At 47.2% G+C, this 26,502-nt stretch overlaps 2 protein-coding genes across 4 annotated transcripts in view; one reads left to right on the top strand and one right to left on the bottom strand.

Moving 5' to 3' along the window:
* Positions 1 to 25,377, bottom strand: part of URB2 (URB2 ribosome biogenesis homolog) — a 543,562-nt gene extending 518,185 nt beyond the window's left edge. The window contains exon 1 of the mRNA XM_078648834.1: positions 25,204 to 25,377. The gene's annotated coding sequence lies outside the window, so the exon portion shown is untranslated. The remainder of the gene's footprint in view (positions 1 to 25,203) is intronic.
* The window catches only part of TAF5L (TATA-box binding protein associated factor 5 like), a 144,181-nt gene continuing 120,077 nt past the window's right edge, over positions 2,399 to 26,502 (top strand). The window contains exon 1 of one of the 3 annotated variants that reach the window (XM_078648837.1): positions 2,399 to 2,417. The gene's annotated coding sequence lies outside the window, so the exon portion shown is untranslated. Of the gene's footprint in view, positions 2,418 to 25,477; positions 25,630 to 26,502 lie in introns of those variants that run through there. The other 2 variants (XM_078648835.1, XM_078648836.1) reach the window with 2 other exon arrangements.

Here is a 26,502-nt window from a genome sequence, read left to right as displayed (position 1 = left end):
AGATAGGTGGACGTAGTGGTGTTGGATGTAGTGGTGGAGTGGAGGTGGTGGTGGTGGTGCAGGTGGAGATTGTGGAAGTGGTGGTGGTAGACATGGTGGTGGTGGAGGTGGTGGACATGGTGGTGGTGGGCATGGTGGACGCGGTGGTGGTGGATGTGGTGGACGCGGTGGTGGTGGATGTGGTGGACGTGGTGTTGGTGGACTTGGTGGTGGAGGTGCGTGTGGGGGTGGACGTGGTGGTGGACGTAGTGGTGGTGGTAGTGGCTTTGTGGTGGCCGTGATGGTTGTGGACATGGTGGTGATCCATGATCACCTGAGTGTAAGGGAGCAAGCAGGTATTATAAACCCACAGCGTATAAATCCACTGAGTTCCTTCTTACATTTTCTATATTTACACAAAAGTAGTGTTGTGACACTTTCGTTTTTTATTGTATGTATGTGGTATTTAAATATGCCAAATGCAGTCATAGGAGCACGGTTAAGGCTCAAAGGCACATGCAGTCAACGAGTGATAAGAGGTAGCTGGGCTCTGGGAGCAGAGGTGTACTGTTGCACTGGGATGGAGTGTGCTTTTAGTAGGTGCGTCTTCAACTCTTCCCTAAATTGGAGTGGAAGGCGGGTGGTCCTGATGGACCACTTATGAGAATTAACTAAACTTTTTAAAAAATTGACTAAAAAGGGAAATTATTCAAATTAGCATAATTACATAAAAAGATCATGTCAACCTGCGTGAATGCCGGACATATGAAGAATTAATGAAATCAGGAGTATGAATTTTTTTTATAATAGACTACTCAACAGTTTGCACAAACTAATTATGCTACAACATTTGATAACAAGCATTTACAATGCAAAGGTTTTGCCTTTGCCAAAGTTAGAGTTATTAGCATTGTAAATGACAAATTGTTTATTTATGTGTTGGTTTTGAAAACAGATAAATAAATGGCATTGTCATTTACAATGTCAATAGTTTAATCTAATAGTCCCTCATACAGAAGATGAAACAAAAATACTCCTGTGGCTGATCCAAGATGTGACTGACACACCCAGAGCACAGCGAGGGGGCAGGGAAGCAAGCACAGCCAGGGGGCAGGGAAGCAAGCACAGCCAGGGGGCAGGGAAGCAAGCACAGCCAGGGGGCAGGGGAACCAGGGGGCGGGGAAAAGGTTTATTGGTCACCTTTCTATTATTTATTACTATATTGTAGAGCGGAGCTTGCATTAATGAGGTGCAACCTATGCTCAGACATTGTTAACAAGTGTAAAAACTTCAAAATAATAAAGTAATACTATTATAAGTACGTTTTGCACTTCTCTGCCTCAGGACAGCAGTGCCCAGTAAATGGCGTAGCGCAAGATGACGGCCCCCTCTTACAGAATGTGATGAGAGACCCCTCTGCCCCACAGGGGCTGCAGGGGCCCTTTGTTACGCCCCTGAACACAGAAACAATATTACTAGGCTTGCAAGATTGCGCCTTTGCCACTCCCATTGGCAATTATTTTCCAGAACAAATAATTGTCCCACATTTTAGCAGCCAATTCCAGATCCCCCCGGCATGCTTCCTCCCATGCTGTCCGAACTCATCTAGTTGTTTTCCTGTCTAGGCCCCTTAAGGCATGCGCCTCGTGCACATTATTCTTTTTAATGCAGCTATTAGTGCTTTGTGGGCCTCACAGCACGCTTTTGTGTACGTGCACTCTCACACAGATACTTTCTGTGCTTTGCAAATCCATCGTCCCCATGCTTTGTGGGCCTCACAGCACGCTTTTGTGTACGTGCACTCTCACACAGATACTTTCTGTGCTTTGCAAATCCATCGTCCCCATTGGAGTTACCCCCATATTTGGATTTCTCAAAGATTATAATAAAGGGTCGAGCACCATGGAGACAGAGGAGAAAGGAAGACCTGGAATGGATTCATGGACGGAACACCTTCACGTGAACAGTAATATCGGATCAGTGTGGCCGCTGAACTTTAACTGCTCCCGGGGTTTTGTGAACCATTCCTGTTCCAATAGCACTGGAGTGGATTATGAATTTTGAGCAGGTGTTCACTGAATCGGCATTATGTTTGGATAACATTTCACTTTTTTGGTTTTGTGAAGAGAGAGCCTGACGGGGGGTGGAATCCGTGAGTTTTTGCTTCATTTTATTGTGTTTTACGTTTTTATTTTACTGATTTCGTTTGATGGGTGACAGCAAAGAGCATTGTGGGATTTGGAGTTCCTAGCACTGTTTTTGGATTATGGAACAGCCAAGGTGATTGGGTGAGTTTGAATGAGCAAATGAGGGTGAAGAGAGGGGCTCACGTGGGAGAACACACCTCAATAATGCTCGAGAAGCGGGAGCGTTTCCTGGCTTTGCACCTGGAGTGGATTGTGTGCGGGGGTCAGGCTGCCGGCGGAGGCTCAGAAGAGGTAAACTGTCTAAGTGCAGATGTTGTGGGGCTAAGGGAGGTCCGGCTGTTCTTTTGAGGTGGGGTTGGTGCTAATGACGGAAGAGGGCATTCATAGGGGACCGGCGGAGGCTCAGAAGAGGTAAACTGTTTAAGTGCAGGTGTTGGGGGGGCTCCGGGAGGTCCGGCTGTTCTTTTGAGGTGGGGTTGGTGCTAATGACGGAAGAGGGGATTCATAGGGGACCGGCGGAGGCTCAGAAGAGGTAAACTGTTTAAGTGCAGGTGTTGGGGGGGGGGGCTCCGGGAGGTCCGGCTGTTGTGGAGAGGTGGGGTTATGCTAATGACGGAAGAGGGAATTCATAGGGTGAAGAATGGTTCCAAAATCGGGGATTGGAAATGAGTTTTCCTTTCTTGATATAATTTTACACACTTGTTGCCCTTTCAGCTTGTAGGGATTGAGGGTAACGTAGGAATGGGTTCATATAAGTTAAAGCACGTGCGTTTAACTCCAATGACGTGGTTTGGGGGGTAGAGAGGGTCGTTTTGGGTGGACCTGACTCTCATTTTATAGAGTATGTTTAAATTGAGCAGTAAGTTGAGCCACTTTTTCCGTGTGTTTCAGTGACCCCTGACTAAGAGCCAGCAGGGCTCGAACTGCGGTGGGTCTGACATGAAGAGTCTTTTCTGAAGCCGAGATTGCACCGGTGCGCACAAGCTATGTGTAAACCCGGCCCCTGCCGCCCGGGGGCATCCCAGTGGGCCGACTTTGAAGCTGGGGAACAGGATCGAGTCTAGCAGGAGGCGGAAGCATCCTGTGATTCTGGGCAAACCACTTCATCTCCCCCTGCCTAGAAATGAATGTGACCGTCTGCAACACAACCGGTGCTCATGTAAAGCGCCCGGATAGCTTCGGGGCGAGTTCGCGCTATAGGGGTAGGGGGGCGGAACGGCACAGACGACATGAGACACGGGGGGGGGGGCTCACGGACAGCGGGAGGGGGGAGGGAACGGCAGCACTCACCTCGACTTCCTCCAGCGGCGGTCGGCTGCGTAATGGGGGAAACAAACAAAATAAAAAAAAAGAAACTCCGCCCACCGCCGCGATGACGACATCGGAGAGGGAAAAAATGTCGGGAACGCCCCCGAATCTGGTCCGGCCTTTGACGGACAGATCCGGCTCCCAATGGCTAGCCTCCATTTATGGAGCTAGCCAATGGGAGGAGGGGGCAGATACCCGACCCCACATAGAAGATTAGAGGATATCATTAGATTTTGCTAGCGCATGCGTACTTCGTACGCATGCATCGCTAGTCAAAACCTAAAAACAGCAGTCCCTCTCACAGGAATCTGAAGTACAGAAGCATGTTACAAAGACATCAGAAAATGCAAGAGAAGCCCTCCACGCAGGGGGCATCCGCCCACTCCTTAATTGAAGATGAGAAACATGTAACAAAGGCCTAATGAAGAGGGGGGAGGGCGGGCACCGAACAGCATCGGCGGCCGCCACGGGCGAAGAGCCGGTGGGGAGCGCTGGAGAGGCGGCACCACTGGGTGGCAATGAATGTAATTCACCAGCGTACTTTGGCAGATCAGCTCGCGAGCTCTGTGAACAACATTAGCAGATCTACCTTTGAACCATACTTCTGACTCTTTGTCACACTGTTTCAAAGCTCCAAACAATTTATTATTTTACACTGGTCCTACTTTCCTCTTTTGTTATTGTCTGGGACTCACCTTTGTTTACCTGAGTGCAGTATAAAAGCCGCTCATTCTTTCACCCGTTAGGGGTTGGGAGTCTGTGATCTCTCACAGGCATCTGGGGGAATCAGGGCTTTTGTTATAGCTGTCATCTAACCCGATGACATGAGCGTGCAGCCAGTTGCCGCGTTTCCAACCAGCAATATTTCACATGTTGGCACGTGTAGGATTACTTACGAGAACTACAGTGAAACTACAAGTCTCAGAATGCTTATTGCTGGTAGTAGAACACAGAGGACTGGATGAAAGTCAGTTTTATGAAGTGAGATGATTTCGCTACTATGTTTTGCTGGCAGTTTAGTGCCCCTGCGGGATACTGAGACTGTCGCAGCCTTTGGTCAGCCACATGCTGGCACACCGGACCGAGTCTAACCTTTACTTACCTTTGAGTTGAAAACACTGCGCATGCATCATGAGTCACCCTTGCCTCTCCCAGTTCTAAAATGTTCCTGCCCCTTTCTTTTGCCCTGCCGAGCTGTCAGAGGCACTCGTCAATCTATTAATATTACCATGTATCTGTGCACTCCGGCGCTGACTAAACAAGCGTAACAAACTTTCAATACAATACGGACTTTTTTTACAACCATTGGTAAATTGTGGAAAAACGTCGCCTGGAGCTATTTTTGAAAGCCTCAGTTAATCCCATGTGCTTCTTAAAAGCATGACCGATGGTGGAGCCTTCCACCCCAAGCAGTGGAGTCACTGCCGGCTGATGCCCTCCCGATGCACAACACACAGCGCTCTTATGACCCACATCACCCAATGCTTCTCTGGCAGTGTCACAGAAGCAGTACGAACCTAACCGGGTTGCTTTTCCCGTCTGATGAAATTAGGCAGGTCCTTTCGTCAAGTGACCGCACTCTGTAGCATTTGTCACAGAAGCACTGACTGGTGCAAGCCTGCGGGAGCTTTCCAAGGAGGAAAGGGGAGGGGAAAGAGAATAGATGGGGTTGGTGGGGATTAGAGGCGGAATAAGGTCTTCAGAGCCTTCCGCAACAGCTGGTTTATTTTCTCCTTCCTTTCTGCTAAGTACCAGAGCTACAGTTCACTGCATTTCCACAGACCCCCCCTGTCAAAAAAAGTAAGCTGAGGGACACTATACCTAAAACCAGTTTGAACTGGGTGAGCTGCATCAGTACATTTGATGAACCGGAGTTTCTCACTGCCCTCCTCACAAAGAGAAAAAAAACAAAGAAACTAAAAAACAATACGTCTGCCTCCCCAGGGTAACGTCCCCGTACCTGCAATCAAGTGCATTCATTGCCAGCATCTCTCTCCTGGGACCCAGGAGGAGTGCTGGGCAGCTCCATGGCATGGACGCAGAGAGCAGGTTAGTGTTTGAAAGCGCAGCCCCTTCACACGAGCCAGGGGATAATTTTGGGCATGGCATTGTGCGCAGAGAGCAAATATCTGCTGCCTAATAGAATCAGAAGCCCTTTCTGCTGCATCCGTGCAGGCAGGACGGAGGGGCGTGCTCAGGCGGAGAGCCCTGTAATTAGTGTGGAGTGGGGCTGTTTCCCACGACTTTACACGCACACTTCAGAGATCTCGTCCATATTAAGAGATTGTCGTGTCGGGGGGGGGGGGGGAAGAGGAGGGGGTTTAACCCGAGGCGTCCAGGACGAGCGAGGGTTTAACCTGGAGCCGGAGAGCGAGCAGCTGCTTTGTGTGTGGGACTGAACCCGAAGCCCTGACATCAGGCCGCTAAACTCAAGCAGGGATCGGGGAGAGCTCGGTAATTTAACCTGGAGCCCACAGACCTGAGGGGGCTACACCTGCACACTAGTGGCTGTGGTGTCTGACAGGGGGTGAGGCAGACACCAGTGAGGGATTGAACCAGGGGCCCGCCCGATACTGACAAGAGCATTGGGCCGGCAACCCACAGGAGAGGTGACACTGCCGCCCGGGGGCATCCCAGTGGGCCGACTTTGAAGCTGGGGAACAGGATCGAGTCTAGCAGGAGGCGGAAGCATCCTGTGATTCTGGGCAAACCACTTCATCTCCCCCTGCCTAGAAATGAATGTGACCGTCTGCAACACAACCGGTGCTCATGTAAAGCGCCCGGATAGCTTCGGGGCGAGTTCGCGCTATAGGGGTAGGGGGGCGGAACGGCACAGACGACATGAGACACGGGGGGGGGGGCTCACGGACAGCGGGAGGGGGGAGGGAACGGCAGCACTCACCTCGACTTCCTCCAGCGGCGGTCGGCTGCGTAATGGGGGAAACAAACAAAATAAAAAAAAAGAAACTCCGCCCACCGCCGCGATGACGACATCGCAGAGGCGGAGAGGGAAAAAATGTCGGGAACGCCCCCGAATCTGGTCCGGCCTTTGACGGACAGATCCGGCTCCCAATGGCTAGCCTCCATTTATGGAGCTAGCCAATGGGAGGAGGGGGCAGATACCCGACCCCACATAGAAGATTAGAGGATATCATTAGATTTTGCTAGCGCATGCGTACTTCGTACGCATGCATCGCTAGTCAAAACCTAAAAAACAAGGTGGGAATAAACAGGTCATGACATTAGAAAGGAGCACACAAGACTCATACCTTGTAATTGATGCGCACGGAGTCGTCTAGCGTCCCCCTGCAGGTGCAGGGCCTCTCCTTACTCAGCCCGTGTTTCACAGACATACTTTCCTTACACAGTCGCAGTTGCACTTCCTCAATGGATGTTGAAATCGCTGCTGCACAAGGCAGCCACCAGATTTTGCTTTTAGGGTACGCTATGGCCGTATTAAAGCAGCCAGGAAACCATTCAGGACACATTCATGTTTTTAAGGCACGGGCAGATTAAGTGGTTTGCCCAGAGGCTTGTTGAAGGCCCAATGGCTGAAAGTAAGAGCCTTAAGAAATCTGTTTTTTGATGAGGACTCACACTGTCTCCACCTTTCAGCAGCAACTCACGCATTCGCATAAGGACCACACAATCCATCACACTCTGTCACACCTTGGCTAGGAGCTTGAACGGCAGCACTGCTACCTTTTAAGAGGCACGCGGCTTTCCACTTCAGATGGTGGAAACAACAGTGACAGAGGAGGCGGGAAAGCCTTTGGGAGCATAATAAGGCTTACAGATAAAAACAAGCCATTCAATTTACCGACCTTCTAAGGAAGGAAGGCTGAGGCAGCGCTGCAATAATATGTACTTGTGACCTTGAAAGTATTTTTCAGCAGGGAGCGTTTAACTCACTGAGTCATCATGCTGCTATTATAGGACCATGTCTATAAATGGCACTCCGAGTCTACTTTTTAGAGCGCACGAGGGAATTTCTCTCAGAAATGTCTATTTAGTACCCACAGGGAGGGTGGTGGGGTGTCCTGTTTTCAGAAACACAGATGATAAATACGTACGATTGTCTAACGCCTGGTATGATTCTATTTGTTAACTTGTGATATGTTGAAAATCTCTTCTAATAAAAAAATGTTATGAGAAAAAAAAAGCTAACAAACTTCACATATCTTAAAATTCTCGACAGACATGTGAGAAGACATCATCACAGTGCCCCAAGGGGAAGTGACCTTCGGCGCTCATCTGTCCTAGTGATGCTACGTTGACCTAGGGCACGGGTACAGTGCAACCTCAGCACAACTGCTCGCTAATCAGGCAGGAAGCAGGCGGGGGCAGGGCCACCTGCCCCCTCCCAAAGCACCAGTGTTCTCAGTCAGCAGGCGGAAGCGAGCCGAGCTGCACGAGCCCTTCCCATTCACTGCTTCCCTGCGGAAAGGCAGCGCGGCGCTTCCCTGCCAGGTGGCATTATCCGACCTCAGCAAACAATGGAAACGGGCTTGCAGCGGATCTGCCCGACGCCCGGGTAAATCCAGGGCAAAGCACAGCATTACACCATCAGAGGAGTATTTGTGTTTGCGCTGCACTAAACCCTCATTCTCTGTGAGTCATATGTAAGACCAGCCTGGTGTGTCGGGCTCTGTTCAAGCCGTAATGCCCTTTTAGCAACTGCCCTGCCAGAGAGTAAGCCTGCATACCCAAAACAGCGGTGCTATCGCTCATGGTACAGGTCGATGAATGGTTTCGTCCTCACGCTAGTCGAGCCGTCCTCGGCAACCAAAAAGAGCTTCCGGTTGTTGGTTCTCGTGTTTGACTTCCCATCTTGTAAAAAGTCCATTAGTACCGCCAGATACTGCAGGTGCGGCGGCCTGTCGGGGGCAAACCACGCCGGCTGCTGCCAGGGCTGGGAGGGTTTGGGATCTCTAGGACAGGAGCGGCGGTGAAAGATGATCTGAATCTGGTCAGAGGGACCCTGCGGCCCGCGCCTGCCTACCGTAAGGTTCAGCCGCTGAGTGACGTCAGGCGGGCGCACGCACTTCCGCACAGGCGCAGAGTGTTCTTGGCCGCTTCTCCGCTTGCTGATGGCGTACAAGAGGCGATGGACGGAGAAGGAGCGGGGACCGGTGAGTAGGGGGGGTAGAGGGATGGGGGGGGGGGGGGGTTCCCCTTGATTGGGTACGGGGGGAGGGGCAATGCCCAAGATGGGAGGTAGAGCAAAGAAAGGGAACAAAAGCGAACACTTTGGGGAAAATTAAGAAACGTTGTGAAAGTTGCGGATGGGGGGGTGGGGGTGTGTGTGTGTCTGTGTGTGTGTCTGTGTCTGTGTCTGTGTCTGTGTGTGTGTCTGTGTGTGTGTGTGTCTGTGTGTGTGTGTGTCTGTGTGTGTGTGTCTGTGTCTGTGTCTGTGTCTGTGTCTGTGTCTGTGTCTGTGTCTGTGTGTCTGTGTCTGTGTGTCTGTGTCTGTGTGTCTGTGTCTGTGTGTCTGTGTCTGTGTGTCTGTGTCTGTGTGTCTGTGTGTCTGTCTGTGTGTCTGTCTGTGTGTGTGTCTGTGTGTGTGTCTGTGTGTGTGTCTGTGTGTGTGTCTGTGTGTGTGTCTGTGTGTGTGTCTGTGTGTGTGTCTGTGTGTGTGTCTGTGTGTGTGTCTGTGTGTGTGTCTGTGTGTGTGTCTGCGCGCCTCAGGGAATCTGAGGCAGGGGATGTGCACGGCGCCGCCCTGGACGTGCGCGTCCACAGACAACAATCGGCGCGCGTGCCCGAACCCGGTCTCAGATACCCCAGGAGACGGGCAACTATAGTTGTCGAGCTGGACAATGCTTCGCATTGTGCTCCAGCTCGACCTAAAAATGATGTGGGCACAAGTGAAGTTAGCAGAACAACAGGGAATACATTTAGATGGTCAAACAAAAGGACAGACAAAGGGGCACAGTCAGAGTGATAATGTGGCCATTAGTGGTAAACAAAAGGGACGAATGAGCAGAAAAGGTTTCCTTGTCATGGATGCGGAAAGCTTGGACATTGGAAAAACAAGTGTAAAAATATTCAGAATAATAATGGCCCAAATCAAAACTTAAATCCGCAGATGCAGAATGAGGGATTTGTTAATCAACCGCAGCAGGTAGTTAATCAGAAGTATCAGCTGCCACCTGCCCCATGCCAAATTTTGCGAATCAAGCACAGTACAGTGCAGACACCGGATTTCCAGAAAGCGGTAAGAAATATTCTGTGGTTTCACATTACCCTATCCAAATGGTTGGAGTTACTAACCAGCAGATCAGAACCTCAATTACAAAACCTATGGAGGTACAAATCGGAACCTTTAACGAGATGCATTAATTCAGTTTGCGATTCAAGTCCAGTAAATTTATTAGGCCTTTTGTGTAAAATTAATTGTACCATCTATTGCACACCGGGTAGTGTTGCTCTTCTAACCCCTGACGAAGACATGGTTTATAAAATAATGCTAGCTAAGCAAGGTACTGAAATAGACGAAATGTACTTATTAATGACAGAGAATGACTTCCCAGAATAGCTATAAATGACTAAATCCAGCAGTATGGGATTTTGCTGGGAAAGAAATGTCTAATGGCAAACGTAGACCCAGTAAAAGTGATTGTGAAAGAAGACGCAGTCTATCCCAACACCCAACAATACAAAATAATTCCAAAAGTTAAAGCAGGAGTAGCTTCTGAAATTGATGAATGATTAAACAAGGCATTCTAAAGTAAATAATGAGCAGTCCTTGTAACTCACCTACAATAGGTCTCAAAAAGCCTAGTAGGAAGTACAGGATAGTGCAAGATTTAAGGAAAATCAATAAAATTGTAGTATCATGTTGTCCAGTGGTGCCAAATCCAGCAGTGATTTTATAGCAGATACCCTGGAATGCTGGCTGGTTTACTGTAATTGATTTATGTCAAGCCTTTTTCTCGATTCCTTTACACCCTGATAGCCAGTATCTTTCTAGGTCTCGACCTGACCCAGCACATGCGCTGGTCTGGCGAGACATTTATTGAGGGCTCAAAAAATTGCTACCAGGCCAACCTAGAGCTACAGTGCACGAGACGCGCACCAAGCAGCCATATGGCTTCACGTCGCTCTCCCTCAGAGCCTCCTCTCCGCCCCTTCCCTGCTATTTCACACCAGTTTTCTTGGTGTGCGCCTCGCTTCTATCCCCCTCCCCCACCACGCAGCGCGTCTCGCAGCTGGTTTTGCTTTTTGGTACTTGTGGTTCTCACATGTTTTCAGGGGAACAACAAATTGCAAAACCTGTCACAGTCATGGGACAAAGTTTACCCTCAAGTAACAATAACTTATTCTCATTTCCGCATTAACAAACCATGTGGCTGTCGGACTCGGTAACGTGGCGTCTTTCTAGAGCAGCGTCTGTTTTCTGTAACCATGTGTTGTCAAAGCAGCTCGAGCCCTGGACACAGCTGAACGGGCCACCGCCATTCCATTGAGTATAACGAGGTGATTATCTTCTTTCTGGAGCAACTCAGCAAGTGCAGCTCAGGCTTCCCTGCAGTTCTCATCACTCACCTGCCCTGTCCTTCCCTCATATCGATGACATTCACCATTCTCCTCTTCGAGGCGCTGCCGATCTATATTCCGTTTTTTGCATTTCAGTAAGAAACATAATTATCAGTTGATCAAACCACAAAGGGCAAGCGTCCTCAGAGTGCCGCAGATCATCATGGACTACAAAGGGGCGACCGCAGGTGCTAAGGTGGCAAGGGTCAATCAGGTAGGTTGACTCCGAGGCGGGTGACAAATGAGTGTGCTAATCCCTCCCTCCTAGGCAGCACGAGACCCCTGTTTCCCCCAGGCACAAACAGAAGGGACCTCTGACATTAGCCGGTCACTGAACTCCCTGTCCCTGCTGGTTGCTGTTTCTCCTTCTCATTAACCATTCGAGCACCAATTAACAAACAGACAGACAATAGACGACTGTGCAGTAACATCAAAGTTGACAAAGACTAGGCTTTGTCAGAATTTAACCCTAGAACTACTTTCGGTGCTATCGCAAGCCAGCGCTTTACAAATGATGGAATAATAAACACCAAACTGCGTTTTATGAAAGTGGTGGTAGATCATTTATATAAGTATATTTGGCATATTGTAATTAAACGGAGAGTTCATGTGATGCACACAAAGGTGCTGAAGCGCAGTGTGTCACACACAGTGCTTCTTGGTGAGGAAAAAGTAGTGAGTTCACAATATACCCATTTATGCAGTCTGATATTACGGAACTACTTCTTCACTAAGCAGGCACTTTTTGATTGAAGAATTCAGTCTAATAATGTTATTTGTGGAAGTTTCTACAATCAAATAAACTGTAAGTAGGGCTTTAAGTGAGCCGGGTCTCACCGGTGATGAGCACCGGCAGGTTTTTAAAGGTGGCCTCGAAACAGGTCTCTTTTGGGCTCTGCATTGTGCCCTGGCACAGGCGGACTGCAGGGACAGTGGGCACATCATGTGCGCTGCTCACACTTCTCACAAGTGGAGAAGTTACAGCATGAGTTATGCCAGTGAAGGGAAATCCTTGAAGTCAATTTCTCTCTGGATTTCCCTTCTCTATTTGAAACTCAGGAACAGTAACATTGACGTGGTGTCACCAGGGCTTAAAGTGGAAGAGTGTATGCACTGTGGAACACATGCACGATGTTAAGACAGGAAATATGAAGAACATTTCTCGAGTTTTATGCCTCTAACATGCTGTCAGTTGCTTGATTAACACTGGATGGAAGCCTTGTTCTCGCCCAGACAAGCTGTAATGTGAATTAGGAAGCGTTGAGATTTCATTCTCGCTCCATGCCTCCATATTCCAGAAGTCTGACACTGATGAAAGTAGTTATCGCTGTTACAGCGCCAACTTTTAGCAGGCGCTTTAAATCCATATGTGGGAGAGCCACTAATGTCAGTGAATTCTCTGCCAAGCCGCCTCCAGGTGAACACTTCCCAGGTTTCTGGAAAGGGGTCATGCTAGGATGGAGTGAGTACATCTGTGATGTCCAGCATTGGTCTAAGAGGACTGTATCCATCCCAGTTTAAAAAAAAAAAAAAACATGTAACTGAGTTACCTTCAGATTCATTGCATTTACATTTATTGTATGTGAAAATCCAGAAAATCTAATATGGATCTGGCCATCCTGGACTTACGTTTGACCTCATAGGATACGTGACTATTGCGCTTAGTGCGCCTTTAATTCACAAGCATCGGGGGAAAATTCACAAACAAAATCAAATTAGAGAAACTGAAAAATCTCTATTTAGAGAGTAAGCCTTGTTCATTCTTTGACTGCCGAAGGCATCATTTTCAAATGGGAATCGGCACAGCCACCCTGACCGCAGAGCAGATCATGTTCTTGTCCTGGTTTGTGACAAAGGAGGCGTGAGCATAATGCTTTCCTCTATACCTACGCACTACCCGGTAAGTATTACTCTGACAACAGGTTAAAGTTTTTTTTTGTTTACCATTCTGTATATGTGATTTAGCTATGCAAAGACTCGAACGTTGCTTTTACATCTTTGGTTTGAAGGATCCTGGCTTCCAAAATAAGTTTGAACTTGATCCTTTCTGGTGGTATCTCAAGAACAACATATGGATAACATTCCTTTTCTTTTACAGCCAGAATATTCTCCCTTCATCATTTTAAAGGATAATTTCCCCAGGAAGTAACACCTGGAACCGAGGCTCATGCAGGAATGTTCTTCAAATAGTTTATATAAGCGAATTTCTAGGAGTGCTCCATGCTATTTTAATCTTTGCACACACACATACAACCACACATACAACCACACACAAAACCACACACAACCTCACACACACGCACCTACACACACGCAACGACACACAACCACAAACACAAAACCACACCGTCAGTGCACACTTTCACCAGGCACAGACACCACCAGTCGTCAGTGCACGCTTTCACCGGGCACAAACACCACCAGCCATCAGTGCACGCTTTCACCGGGCACAAACACCACCAGCCATCAGTGCACGCTTCCACCAGGCACACACCACCAGACGTCAGTGCACACATCAATTGTTAACGCATCCACAATTAACTATTGTAGCAATCGCAGTATGGCACACTTTACTTTAAACATATTCATCTAAAGTGCAGCATGCCACCATTGCTACAAAAATAAATACACATTTTTTTGGCCTACAATTTATAGACTTCCGTTGCAATGGGTGTTGCAATATTTAACAATGCCAATAGCTAAAACTTAATTAATGCGAGACCTATTGCAATGCAAATGCTTGTTTCTTTTAAATTTGAGGATCGTATTTTGGCAGGGAATCAAATTCCTCAAGGGTATATGGAGAGTCCATCTACTTTTAATCAGATTCTGAAAAAGTGTCTAGAAACGTTAGTCATTCCCTGAAATTCAGTCTTAGTGCAATATATTGATGACCTACTTGTGGCATTAAAATGCAGAGATGATTGAGTAACTGATTCAATTGCACTATTAAATCATTTGGCTGACTGAGGACACAAAGTATCTCCAGAAAAATTACAATTTTGCAAAACAGGAGTGAAATATTTGGGTCATCAAATAGAAAGAGGAGTGAGGAAAGTGGCCACAGAAACAATCAGAATAATAAGACAAATGCAGTTACCTCAAACTCAGAAAGAGATCAGAATGTTTCTCGGGGTGGTAGGATACTGTAGACAATGGACTGTAGGATTTTCCCTTTCAGCTAAGCCCCTAATTCAAATGATATGAAAAAGGGTAGAGGACCCAATCGTTTGGGATTATAAAAGTGTAGAAGCCTTTGTGAAATTACAAAGCTGCTTATGTGAGGCCCCAGCTCTAGGAATGCCTGACTATACCAAGGTGTTTGCACTGTTCTGTTGTGAAAGAGAAGGTTGTGCACTCTCAGTCTTAACCCAGAGACACGGATTAAGCAGACGTCCAGTAGCCTATTTTTCAGCTACCTTGGATCCTGTGGCTTCAGCATTACCTGGCTGCTTAAAAGCAGTTGCTGCTACTTGTAGGAGCATAGAACAAAGTGAGTCAATTGTGATGGGACATCCTGTAAAGGCATATGTTCCACATTCAGTCGAGATTTTATTAACAAGAAATCGAACACAGCATCTTACCCCTAGTCAGATGTCCAAGTACGATAGAATAATTCTAGAAGCAGAAAATGTGACAGTAATCAGATGTACTATGATGAATCCAACCATACTATTACCAGATCCCAAATGTGAAGAAGTGAAAGATGAGGCAGAACATGACTGTTTAAGCGTTACCGAAATGTGCACCAAGCCACATCCTCATATACACAGGAAGAACCATTGAAAGAGCCAGAACACGTTATTTGTTGATGGTTCTTGTCTAAGACTTAAGGAAGGTGGACTGAGTGCAGCCTATGCTGTATGAAACTTGACTGGGTTGTTGATGCATCTTGTTTACCTGGAGTAAAACCTGCACAAGTAGCCAAATTGATAGCTTTAATTGAAGCATGCAAAATTGGAAAAAATTGGACTGACCATATTTACTGATAGCCAATATGGTTATGGGGTTGTGCATGATTTTGGCCAGTTGTGGTCACAAAGGGGATACATGACTTCTTTCTCTTATGGCCCAACCCTGGCCTTTGAGGCTTCCCTCTCGGCGTCCAGAACGGTTAAGATGTCTGTAGCTCTTTGATTTGAAGGTAAAATGGTGCTTACTGTAACTAATTAGAGGATCCTCTCCTGATCCTAAAAAGAACAAGCATTTACAATGCAACGGTTTCGCCTTTGAGAAAGTTAGACCTATTGGCATTGTAAATGACAACATTTTTATTTATGTGTTGATTTTCAAAACAGATAAATAAATGGCACTGTCATTTACAATACCAATAGCTTAATCTCTCGCAAATGCCACACACAAACACACAGACCCACAGAGTCCCACACACATCCATACCTGCAGAGCCACACACACACACACACACACACAGAGCCAGGGTGTCTGTGAGGAAGATGGACAGGTAAGCCACAACAACAGGGGAGGGGTCGAAGTTACAAGGCAAGCAACAATAACGAACAGGGAGGCGGGAGGAGTAGGGAAAAGCAGCAACAATAGCAAAATGGAAATGGAGAGGGACGGGAGCAAGCAATAACAAGCATTGGCAAAGCTAATAGGCTTTAAAAAATAAATATATATTTTGGCAGTGAGACGTGAAAGAAGGACAGGAGGAGTAAAATAATCAGAACAGAAGGACAGGTAGGGGAAATAGCATGGAGGGCAGGTGGGGGAGAAGCGGAGTTGAAAAATAAAAGCACACTGGAAACCGAGGAAAGCAGTGGGGAGAAAAGTACACGACAGACAACAGGTGGACACACATGCACTCTCATGGAGTGCTTCGCAAAAAGAAACAAGTAGACCACAGAAACATCTGTCCAGAGCGCGCCTCAGGTCAGTGGAATGTCAGGCTGCACGCCATGGACGCATACACGGAAGCAACGCGAGATCACGGTGCTGCCTGCTGCTTACATGCGAGGTAATTGGTAAACTGATTACACGAGAGGTAAAGTGTCCTGGCGCGTAGCTGGAAAGTGCAGACAGAGATGGGAGTGACTGCAGTGGAAGGGGGTGAAAAGAGGGAAACTTATAATACAAGGCAGAGACCGACTGTTCCAAATAATAGGAGGAACAGGTAATTAAACATGCAAGCAAGGATAAAGGACATTAAAGATGGATAAAAAAAAAAGCATAGTCGGCGAGTGGAAAACTTCAGAAAGGAACGGGAGCGTCGTACAAGTTAACGGCAGAAAGTCATATGTGCAGTCATGAAGCGTCACATGGTGGAGAGGCGAAGAGGGAGGGGGATCCCCACAAGCTGAGACGAGTCAGGCAGAGTCACAGGGGAGATGTGTATAGAAAAGAGGCGACTAAAGTGTGGGGGGTCACACGGGTGGTGAGGAATTGGGTATAGTCGGAGCGAGGGGCGATGAACCACGGTATACCAGAGAGGCCCGTGTGCTGGGTCCGCAGGGGCCTCGAAGCCTCAGGCTTTCCGCTCTTTCCTTTGTTTGGCGCTTTCTGCAAGCGCCTTCACTGGGCGGAAGCTTGAGACGCTCGAAAGCCTAGATTTCTCAACGCCAGATTGGCGATTTGTCTTTTGAGGCACAGACTTTCAGCACAATAAACTAACGCTGCAGCGAAACCCACTTAAAAAGAAATCTACGTGCAGCTCCTGCTGTTTTCCAGCCTAGAATGGGGGCACGGCCCCGGAGAATACAGCAATGTCCCTCGGGTCCGTTTGTAGTCTTAACTCTAACAGACTCGCCTAAACACTGCATCGGGTACAGCCCGGATCTCCCGGCTCTCTTCCAACCTAAGCCTCGATAGAGGCTTTACAGTAAACCCTTCCTCGTCCAGTGCGGTTCCCTGGGTATAGGTCTTAAACTACGAATATATAACTACGCAGAGTTCACCGTCTGCACCACACCCCCGGTTTCGAGAGCGTGTTGGGTGTAGCCGCTACTACACCCAATAACCGAGGCCGGTCTCCCTGTCTGCTTACTCAGGCTCGGACTCGGAGACACGCCGGGCCTCCCCCGACTTTAAAGCGGGACCCGGCTTTACACAGCCCGCTCTCCCTCCCGGCTCACAGGCCGGTCTGCAGCCTGCATTCCCACGCCCCCGAGATGCCCAGCAGAGTGCAGCCAGCAGCATTGCTGCATTTCAGCCCAGTGCCCCAGATCACACTCAACACAGGCATATCAAATAACACCCAGTCTCTGCCCCTGCATACAATACCAGTCACATTACCCATACCACTGCTGCTCTTACGGACATTACATCACAGAACAGGGTAGCTGATGTGCCCACACGAGTGGGAAAGCGATCAGCTGTAGAGGGACCACCTTATTTTTTATGCTGTATTTTTTTTTATCCCTAGTTTTCTTCCTTACTGCCTACTATGTAAAGCAATTTCCATCTGTTCTTTTACAGGATGTATGTAAAGCGCTCTGATACCTACTGGTTAAGCTAGCGCTATATAAAACCTAAAATAAATAAAAGACGGGAAGAACAGTTATAGCTTGCCGTCTAGGGAGGGGGGGGCACTTTTTACACCCACGTGTCAAGCACCGGCTCTGCATCCTCAGAGGCAGCTGCTGCCTCCCAGACCTGCTAATTCCATCAGGGAGCGGAGTCCCACCCTGTCACCAAATGCTCTCAAAAGCTGTAATCCTGCTCACAACATGGTGCAAGAGCCAAAACTCGCACATCAAACGAGATTCCCAGCCCCCACCCCTCCCAGGCAAAAGGAAACCACGGGACCACCCCAAAACACTATGCTGGTGGGAGTGGCTTAGTCCCACACGGCACATAGAAGGCACTCCTATAACCAGGTATACATCCCTTTTCACGGGGTTCACAATACAGTTCATGCTGGTTGCGATTCCCTTAAAAGCATTTTTAGAGACTCTCCCTTCTGCCCCACCGCAAACACGTGATAATAAATCAAGGATTTGCCAGAATGAACAAAAGAGACGTGACCTGCGATAACACCACTTGCACGAGGAAAGTTCACTTCCCAGCCAACCTGTGGCAGGCGAGCTGCAGAGGCTAAACTTTGATCCACACCCAGTTGCCTGCAATGAACCTTCTGGGGAGTACCAACTCAGCGTGAAACAGCCTGGAGCAGTTCTCTGACGTGCAACATTTGAACATACCATCGCCTCCATCAAGGGATTCCAACACAGAACAGGCACACAGGCTCTGTGCGGGGCGTTCCTTTTTTTCACAGAGCCCCGAGGTAATCAGATTTTCACAATATTTGAAACAAGGCTGTTGGGACTTCCTGCAACGTAAAAGAACAGGAAACATTGACCACCGCACCCAGCCCCCTTAAGACCGTAGCGAGAGTTTGGCAGGGGGGGGGGGTGCATTTTCAGACCGGGTAGTAAAAACTCCCCCTCAGGCTCAACTTTTCTATTATTCAGGCTCACCTCTGCAGATCCGGGAGGTAAAAATCCACAGAAAATCCAAAATAACTGCCCTCCGGTCCGGTGTAAACTGCTGGGTTCCCAACATCCAGGTTAAATCCAAGAGCCCCCGGGCGGAGGAGGCACAGGGCGAGGAGAGCCGCAAGGGCGGGGGGGGGGGGGGGCTGCCATGGTTGGTCTCCTGGGTTCTCTGTGCGGACCGGCGCTGCTCTCTGCCTCCTGTCCTGTCTCTACGGCCCCTGCTGCGGGCTCTTTCCTGCCTGTGAGTCACTGCAGCGGGGCCTGGGAGTAGTCTGCTCAAAGTCACCAAGCCCCCTCTAATTCCGGCGCAGGGGCCCGCCTGCCCCAGGCATTGGAACTAATTAAGTACGTTCTGTGTGCTTTTCACATCACAGCCTTAAACTCTGCCCTGCCCCCCCCTGCCCGGTGACATAATGCAATTATTCGGAGGCCGCTGTGTCTCTAGCCCCCTTCCTTTAACCTTTTTAAACCGCGAGAGGTGCACGGCTGGGAGAGGACCAGGGGCCCTTCACAAACGCCAGAAAGGGAAAGTTGCGACACCTCAGGTGTGGGTAGTTAATCCAGTCCTGTGTTTATTCATTGCAATATGTATGATACATGCAGTTCTAATACTTTCGAATTAGAAATACGGGATTCCAAGGCTAGGTACAAACAAGTCAGGTCCCGGGCCGGCAGCCAATCACAGCGCAGCCCGGGAATGACGTCACGGGGATGTCCCGGGCCGGCAGCCAATCGCAGCGCGGCCCGGGACAAAGGGGCGGGGCTTAAAAAAAGCACCAGAAACGCCCCCGAATCGCGTTTTCTGGAGAAAGCGCGATTGACAGCCTCTGTCTCCCAATGGCTAGCCTCCATTTATGGAGCTAGCCAATGATAGACAGAGGCGGTCCAAACATCCCTACTGTAGACAATAGTTTTCGATCTGGGAGGGGCTTTGCCCCTCGCCAGGTCGAAACCTAAAAACTAAACTAAGGATTAAAAACCAGGGAAAGGCTAGTTATGCTAACGAACTGCTGCTCCACTAGCAAGACCCAAAATAGATTGTAGAAAATGTTTTGCCTCTTCCACCCGCTTAAATACCCGCATTTTATTATTGAACATTACTTTTAACCCCTTCCGTGCTCATGACGAGCTCAGCTCGTCATGAGGTATACCTCTAGGGTGCTCATGACGAGCTGAGCTCGTCATGACCACACCAATTTACAATGAGTCCCAGCACAGGGGAAAAATCTGCCAAGCAGCCAAGGTGTTAATGTAGTGGGAAATTTGAGCTGAACTGTTGCACCTAGCTGCCTGAAGGGATCTAATAACTGTCCTAACTCCCATTGTTTAGATGCTGTTATTGATGAAACATCCGACCTGATTTGGAAAGCTATCCCTTCTGCGCTTATTGCGTTCCTCTTGAGAGATTTGTTCAGTATTTCGTCTTTTAAGTTATGGGTTAAGAAGTGGACCAGAATTTTTCTGGGTCTAGTTCAATTTGGGCTTAATCTAAACGGATCTCTGTGTACCCTCTGGATATCAGCCAGAAGGGCTTGCTCTGAACAGTCAATTTGAGTAGATTGTTTAATCAATTTCACCACAAACTCTTTGATGTTATTGCCCTCCGCTTCCTCAGGTACTTTAAGTAAACAGAGATTATTTCTTCTCTGAGAATTCTCAATAGACTCTAGCTTCTCCTGAAAACCGATTTTGCGTTCTTTTATACTAGCGAGTTATTTTATATTTTCCTCGGTTTTTACTGTTAGCTCCGCCGCTGTAGATTCCAACGCTTTGGCTCTAGCTGCCAGTGAGTCAAGCTTGTCTTCCATTTTCTCACAGAAGATCTTGATTTCAGCTTGATTTTTTTCTGAAAACAGGAACCTACTCTTCATCTTCTCTGTTAAAGGCTGTAACAGATGTGGGACTGTTAGGGGAGTTGGTAAATCCTTTAAGGTCTCTTTTGATGCAACAGTGTTCTCCAGCTCCTTTGCCATAATTTGGTTTGTCTTTGGGGAAGCCCTGTCTATGGTCCGAGTAACCAAATTTGTCCCTTACATCTGGCATTATGAGTCCTTCTGGTCCCCCTTCTTCTGACTCTCCCTCAAGTAACTGGAAACTATTAGGGCTTAATATGCCTTCCGGTTACTGGAGGGACAACTCTGGGCTGCTCTCTTTGTTAGTTGTCATGCAGTCTAACGGTTTTAATATCAGAGTGCTGGGCACTACTTTAAAGTAATTTTTTAATGAGGGTGTAAGTTTTGCCTTAGGTTGATTTGGTAAAATAGTTTTTTTTTTCTTAATCTTAGATTTTACTGGCTTTACTTGGTTCCTGTTGGCCCAGCACATAGGGTGAATTCCTTGTGACCTAAATCATCTGTCTTAAAATGATTAAATGAGTCACAAGATAATTTTTGCTTGTGCTTCTTAAAGCATATAGCGGTAATGACCAGGTACCTGCTGTTTCCCCTTTGCCACAAGATTTTACTGCGGGGCCCCCTTATGGAGCACCTTTGCCTCCCAGGTACACCTGAGCAGCACTTACTGTCTTATGCAGCTCCGCTTCAGGGAACTCTGCTTGTCTTCCACTTGCTCCCTCTGTTCCCTGTGCACTCCTGGTGAATTGTGGAAGCTTGAGTCCGACGCTAGCACTGCCTCTGCCCTTGCCACTATGGAGGAATCTTGCTGCTGCTCTACGCCCATGCCAAATCTCAAGAGCTGCCCGCGACCACAACACAACCCTCGCTCCTGCTCTTCCTGCGCCTTCTGGCTCCCGCTGAGCCACTCGTCCGCGGCCGCTGCCGCCCCGGGAGAAACCAGCCCCGCCACCTCCACCGTCAATCCAGGGAAGCACGCAGGAGAACCCAGATGCCTGGAGAACTTGCAGTGGAGCTGCGGCACAAAGAAGAACCCGAGTTACCCTCGTCTTCACCGCAGCTACCTTCGTCCCGCCCCACATTTTCTTATTACGGTGAGACTCTGGTTTTTCCCCCCTCCCTTCTCGAAACGACCGTTAAATTATTGAATAAACTATGATGCGAGGTGTTAAGCACCATTTTTCAGGTAGTATAGTGGGTTTAAACTGGCGTTTGAGCATTATCACGGCAAAACCCACCCTGACTCGTTGGAGCCTCCACGACCTGCTAACCACCGGCCACCATGTTCTCCCCGAGCCGATTGGTAATACCCAGCTATTCCCTCTAGTTTTACAGCACATGCGTAGTGCAACCAAGCTGGAAGACGCAATGTCGACTTGAACATCGTCCAAGGTTTTCGATGGATACTTTCCTGAGAAGTGGAACGACAATCCACTGAAATGCATGGGAACCTGCAGATTTTGTATAATTTGTGACAATTACATTGTGAATGTGGGTGGGAAATAAAGTTTGAATAAAGAATTAAGGGGATGAGTTTATTAAATGAAAAGAGTAATATGCAAGCATGATGTGATGATCAACTCCCCTTGCCTGTCCAATCAGAGTTAGTATTTTCAGAAGTTTGAAACATTAATGGGTGGTACTAGCATACAGAAAGGTATCATTGAAGTAAGTGTCACATGCACAGAGGTGCTGAAGCATGAGACCAGGATGCTGTCGGAGTGACAAATGATGCTGAAGAAGAATCGAACTGCTGAACCAATTATCTTAAGCAAATACATTTTAGAAGAAGACTGCAGAAGAATCTCGAGGAAGAAATTGTCAGAGAGGGGTGCTACGCAAGAGTCGGTGAGTCTCTCCTGTCCTGTCCTACATTCCTGTCCTGATCTTTCCTGGGGGACCCTTACCAATTCCTAGGCCTGGGAGTTGGTTTTCACACCATTCTAGGTAATTATAAATATAGCTGTGTATGCGCATATGTGCTTTTCTCTCTATAAGTCAAAGTCAAAGAATGTTATATAGCGCACAAATCACCGTTAGGTCTCTATCCTTCTCCTTTTTCATGCAGTGTCTTTGCAAAGTATAAATGAATGCTTTTTGATTGATTCTTTGAATCTTCCATCCAGTGAGAATCAGGGTTTGTTCTGTACTGTACAAGTGATTCACATGAAATTCATTTGCGATAAAACTATAAAATTCATCCCGACTCTGTGATCATTTCCAATGTGTAAGTATATTGAAATCTACTGTCATTTCACCATCAACTAATGGTTCATCGACCAGAGGAAAGAACTTTTTGATAAGTGAAAGATTAGTTAGGGACTAGAGATAACTAATCAAGATAATTACAAAACATGACCACAGCGCTTATTGCCAGTGTGTTGTGAATGAATTTATGGTCCCAGGTGTGTATGTGGTGTTAGATTACCTGTTGCTGATATCCCGCTGGATCACAGGTATGTGTTGTATAATTATCCTATCTTTGTTTCTATGTCTCACCCTGCATCTTACCTATGTCATAGATTCCAGAATGTAGATGGCTCTGCTCTTCCTAGTGTTCTAGGTGGAGACAGTTTGTGCCTGGCCAGCTTGTATGAAGATGCCTGCTGTACTTCTCTTGAAATAAACCTGCTCTACCACTCTTGCAGTCTCCCAGCAATTTACTACATTTTTGGCGACATTGTAAAGCTGGTCGGCGAACAATTTGAGACTTGAGATGATCTTTGATGACCAATCCAAGACATCGTTTCCGTGAGTGGAGCAGTATACAGCATAGGATCTTCAAAGTAAAAGAACCCATCGTCAGCAAGTTTCGACATCTTTTGTATTCTGCGAGTGAATACCAACTCTGCCAAAAGGTACTCATTTACTTCAAATCGTGAGTAAATTTGAATATAGCGCGAGCGCATTGCGAAGACATTGACAACGAAATCTGTCGCTAAGCAACCGCGCTATCCCCGACGGCAATCTCCTCATTGTTGGAATCTCCAAGGAGACGGACGCTTCCTTTGCTGACGATACGTGCATTGAAAGTTTCTGAGATGGGTATGTTACATTTTCCTGATGTTCCGTGGCATACCATCTGTCTGGATTTCATTGGCCCTATGGCGGAACTACCTCTGTCTCAAAGATTTGCTGTTGTCATCGTAGATTGCTATTCCAAATGGTTATCTGTGGAGTTTCTGAAAGATATCACCACCGATACCACCATAAAGCACTTGAAGAATCTATTTTTTTTGGAGGGTTTCCCTAATGTTATCATTACAGACAATGGCACGCAGTTGGTTTCACATGCTATGCAAACCTTTTTGGCTGATTGTGGTATTTCCCATCACAGGACCTCCCTATACAATCCCCAAGGTAATGGTTTATGTGAGCGTTTGAATAGATTGGTCAAAGGTACCATTCAGATGGCCCTTTCCAATAGCTCTTCTGTCTCTTCTCTGGTTCGTCAAATGGTCTATGCCTATTGTACCACTCTTCACGGTACACAAAATAAGTCTCCCTTTGAGCTCATGAGGGGTAGAGTTCCGAGCACCAAACTAATTCCCTCTTGGCTTAAAGGTTTGGTTCTTCAATCACATCTGACATCTGACAAAAGAAGTAAGTGTGCCTGGTTCTACTCCTAGTCCTTCCAATAAAGGTTCTGTGGGACAAGTGTCAAGAGTAGTTTCTAACAAACTTACTAAAGGTGACCTGGTAAAGGTGAAATCTAGTAGAATTTCTGGTGGTCTGTCGAAATTCCGTGGTCCCTTCACTGTAAAAATGGTCTATCCTCACTATGTTGTTCTTTCCAATGGAGAGAAATGGAACTTAAGGAGGGTGGCTCTTTATCAGAAAGCTGTTTCAGTTTCTGGTTCTCCGCCGACTCCTTCTATTTCCATCCAGGACCAAGATGCTAGTGGGAATGATTGTTCAGGTTACATGTTTATTTCTCCTCAAGCTCCTACTGCACCTGTTCCTGTGCATGCTTTAGGTAGGAGTGATGGTGGAGGAGATGCTCCTGATTCCCAGCTTGCGTGTAGACCCTTAGATCAGTCTAGTTGTCTTCCTGGTCCCAACTCTCCTTTGTCTGCTTCTAGGCCCCAAAGATGCCGTAGGCCTCCTGTTTACCTAAATGATTTTTGCTGTGATTAGAGTTATATAAAGGGGTGACGTGTGTCCCTCTCTTATATTTCCTTTGCTGAATTTTGATATCCTTTGTTTTATCTTATCCAATATCCAACCTATTTTAACATGTTAATCTTCAATCTAAAGTCTAGGTTGTTTAGAATGTTACTGCTTAAGTTTCTCTTCAATGATAAGTTTTTCTCTTGCTTCTAATTTGTTTAATTCAACGAGAGGCGATGTGTTGTATAATTATCCTATCTTTGTTTCTATGTCTCACCCTGCATCTTACCTATGTCATAGATTCCAGAATGTAGATGGCTCTGCTCTTCCTAGTGTTCTAGGTGGAGACAGTTTGTGCCTGGCCAGCTTGTATGAAGATGCCTGCTGTACTTCTCTTGAAATAAACCTGCTCTACCACTCTTGCAGTCTCCCAGCAATTTACTACAGTATGAAACCATAATATCTGGCTTTATGTACAGTAGGCTTAAAGTAAACTGAGCGGCGGTTTCTGGTAACACTGCACGAGTTGCTTAGCCTTCAGTAGCTCAAAAGGATTTTCAATGATCAGAAGTAGCTCACTCCAGAAAAGTTTGGAGATCTCTGGTTTAAAATAAGGTAGGTCACTATTTCGTTGTATTGGCTCCGCCCCAAATTGTATGGAATACTAGCTCCGCCAACATTGCTTGGCGTGTCAGCCCTCTCCAGCCCAAAGTTCCACTCTAGTTGCCACCTGACCAGTGCACCCCTCTTCCCTCCACCTTCAAACACGGGTGAAAGCACTAAGACATGCACAGAACGAGATCGGTTGTAACCTACCGACTAAAATTCACCGTCCCATTGGTAACCGACTCGCCGCAGTTCATTCGGCAGACAAATCCATCCCGATCCCAACTACGAGGATGTTGCGTGTTTATACTCCCCAGCTACACGTGGGAACTCTGACTGAGCACGTCTGGATTCTGTGCAGCGCTTGGATTGGCCCAGGGTAGGCAAATACTCCAATCCCAGGTCACTTTACACAATTACGAGTCCTGCCCACTTCCAGTCGAGCACAAGAATATGTTCAACCATGGGATTGGTTGTCAGGCGACCCGGAAATGCTGCTATTAAGGACAACAGTAAGCCTGTAAAAGATCGATGACGGACAACGGATATTAGATTGAATTCATCGACGGCCAGTGTAAGTAGTTGACGGGGGTCGGTTACCTTTATAGAAACTCACCTCCAGTGGGTCGGGATGAAGTGAGTATTACTACTTCATTGTGCATGAATGAAGTAGTAGAGAAAATGGTTTTATTTAATTATTGTATCAGTATTTCTTGGTTGGGAGTCTGTGTCTATTAACGGTAGTACCTGCCTTTTCTCAGCAGAGCTTCAATGTTTTTAATGAACCGTGCTATTAGAACTAATATTTCTCAACCGTCTTTTCCATTTGTACCGACGGCTCAGAGGGAGCCTTCACCGCAAGAAACAAATGTTCTATGATTAAGTTATTGAAATCGTCCACATTTATAGCACTGGGGAGGATCAAAACCATACGTTTTGCAAATATTTAATAATGTATTTTATTATTCAATTGAGTGTATGATAAGAAAGGTTATTAAAGGCGCTGCGTATCTCCTTTTAAAGCCACGAGTGTGTGTGGTCCTACTGAATATTCCTTCTTCAAAACAGGCTCCGCAAAATACTAAGCAAGCTGTATTGTATGGCTGTGTATGAGTTCTAACATAAGTAAGATTCACCACAGCAATTACTGCACTGCAGGAGGACGAAACAGGGTGATTAATGCGCCAGAGAGGGCCTGTCATTACTCTGCTGTGTCTCTCACGGCCTGCCACCAGAAGACTGAATGACCAGCCATTTAGCTCATTTTCTGTAATAACTAGTTTGAGTAAGTTGTAGTTGGGGGGCGAGTGCCCGAGAGGCAGCTAGGCGAGGAGCACCCAATAATAAAAGTGCCACTGCTACCGGCAAGTCAGCATGAAAAAAAACACTTCTGAACGAATACAGATGCTGTTTAGGAGTCTCCTACACCTGCTCAGGCACCCCCTTCAACTGTGGCCTGACTTTGCAGCCCGTGCCCTCTCAGTCCCCGTGCCAGCCAACCACAGAGCT

Source organism: Lissotriton helveticus, chromosome 6, assembly GCF_964261635.1.
Source record: "Lissotriton helveticus chromosome 6, aLisHel1.1, whole genome shotgun sequence".
NCBI classification, from domain to species: Eukaryota; Metazoa; Chordata; class Amphibia; order Caudata; family Salamandridae; genus Lissotriton; species Lissotriton helveticus.
Note: the sequence above shows the minus strand (reverse complement) of the source record. Positions and strands in the feature narration are given on the sequence as shown.